Source organism: Camelus ferus, chromosome 22 (genome assembly GCF_009834535.1).
Source record: "Camelus ferus isolate YT-003-E chromosome 22, BCGSAC_Cfer_1.0, whole genome shotgun sequence".
In the NCBI taxonomy this organism is placed as follows: domain Eukaryota; kingdom Metazoa; phylum Chordata; class Mammalia; order Artiodactyla; family Camelidae; genus Camelus; species Camelus ferus.
Genome location: NC_045717.1, coordinates 5,069,124 through 5,071,339, shown reverse-complemented (window position 1 = coordinate 5,071,339; position 2,216 = coordinate 5,069,124). Strand labels below are relative to the sequence as shown.

The following is a 2,216-nucleotide window of genomic DNA, read 5'->3' as shown; positions in this document are numbered from 1 at the left end:
TCATCCAGCAGATTAATAAAACTGGGCACCAGATGAAAGCTATCAGCTCCACGTGGCTGCCTCAGAGGCACTGCAAACTCACCCCCCGAACTCCCTCTTCCAGGCTTCCCATCTCCATAAGTAGCTCCCTATCCACCCAAGAGGAGAGCCGTTCTCCCTCCTTCTCTTCCACATCTGGTCCATTCGCGTCTACTCCTCTGCTTCTGATGCACACTGACTGCATCCCCTGGTGCTGACATTCATCCTCTGGTCCTTGTGGTCCTTATCTCCAGCCAGGATGATTGCATCAGCCTCTGATTTTTTTTCCCCCCTTATTGGAGGTACTGGGGATTGAACCCAGGACCTCGTGGATGCCAATCACACGCTCTACCACTGAGCTATAACCCCCACCCCCTTTCAGCCTCCTGATTAGCCCCTGATTCCACCCCTCCCCCTTATAGATCACAAATTTCATCATGTCCAGCCCCTGATGGAAATCTTCTGTGACTGCCTGGAGCCTTTAGAAGGGCATGCTGTCCTTACTTGTTCCTGTGTGCTCACGATGGCCAGCCCTCTGCCCACTTCTCGCCACACTCACGCCTGACCCAGGGCCTTTGTCTTTGTGATTTTTCTATAATACCTCACTCCATATTTTCACAGCACACATTCATGCCTCAGTTCATCACTGTCACCTTGAAAGCTTCTCTTGCCTAATCACTGTCACATCACCCTATTTTATTCATTTGTAACATTTAGTTAATTGTCTTGTGTATTCTGCCCCCTCCTTACTATGATATAAGCTCTATGAGAGTAGGAACTGATCCTGTTTACAGCCCCTAGAATAATGCCAGGCATGGTGTTTGCAGAGCTGATGCACTACACAACTCTGGAGCGCACAATTCACATCAAATCTGTATAAAGGATGCTCTGGAATTGTGCAGTGCACAACTTGTGCAACTGTACATGGCAGCCCTGGGGATATGCTAGCGAAGGTAGAAACAATTCCTGATCTCACAGGCCCTACATTTTAAAGGGCTGACTTCAACAATTTGAGGCTTTTATAATAATGAGTGCCAGACAGTACCAGACACTTCACATTAATGGTCCAGATTTTTCCTAACAAAAGCCACCATTTTACATATTAGGAAATTGAGGCTCAGAGAAATAAAATGATTTGCCTTAAGGCCACTTAGCTGACAAGAGGTAAAGCCAGGACATGAAAACACTTCAAGCTGTTGGCAAAGTCCAGATCCTTGGGAGACACACAAGGCAAGGGGTCCCTGTCTTAAAAGGGTTAGCCGTTTTCTTGCGGGGAGAGCCTGATCTTTATGTGCAGTTAGCGTGCGCCCATCATGATAACAAGTAGTTTATGTGCATTTTTCTTTCCTTGTTTGAAACCTCACAACAGTGAGGGCTAGAGCCCCAAAGAGGAAAAAGGACTTCCCCAGGGTCCCACACAGTGAGGGGAAGAGCTTGGAAAAGGAACTGCCACCCCCCACCCCCCTAATCATCTATTTCCCTGGTTCTTCCTACATTGTGACCCTGACCAGGAATGATCGTAATTAAATATGGCAGCGGCTGCAATTGAGGAATGAACAGGATGCTGAGGAGCGAAGAGGAACATGTCTAACTCTGCTCAGAGCAAGACAAGAGTCACAGAAAATGGTCTTGAAACAAGCAGCAGGTTTCCAGGCAAGCTGGGGCATTCCAGAGACAGGGCCTGGGGAATTTAAGGCCAGGTTTAGAGCCATCATTTGAGGTGGCACTGGGATCAGAATGCAGATCTCCTGACTCTAAGGCCAGCCCTTTGCCTAGCCCAGGTCCCCAGATGCTGTGGACAGCCATCTCCCCTCCCCCTCCCTTCCTCTGCTTCTGCTCCTTGAATAGGAAGTTCATGAGACAGACGTCAGCTGGAATCAACCAGGTGGGTGATTTCCTGGCAACCTGAGCCTGGCTGAGCTCATCCACACTGAAAACTCCCTGTTCCGTCTCTTTCTAGGTGACTTTGAGATTTTCCCGTGCTGCTGAACCTCGATCCTGTACTAAGAGTGGCGTTATTCTGTAACTGAAGCAGTCCACTGTAAAGACGGACCATTCGTTTCTTCCTCTATTTACCACTTGATGAATAGTTAGCCTTGTATTTAGATTTTGTTGGTTGAGAATAAAGCCGCTATAAACATTTGTATACACATTTCATTTCATTTGGGTGAATAGCTAGGAATGGATTTGTTGGGTCC

The 2,216-nt window shown here is 47.7% G+C and overlaps 1 non-coding gene across 1 annotated transcript; it reads right to left on the bottom strand.

Moving 5' to 3' along the window:
- Positions 1-315: 315 nt before the first annotated feature.
- Positions 316-387, bottom strand: TRNAA-GGC. Its single transcript has one exon. It is a non-coding gene; the product is annotated as a tRNA-Ala (tRNA).
- Positions 388-2,216: the final 1,829 nt, after the last annotated feature.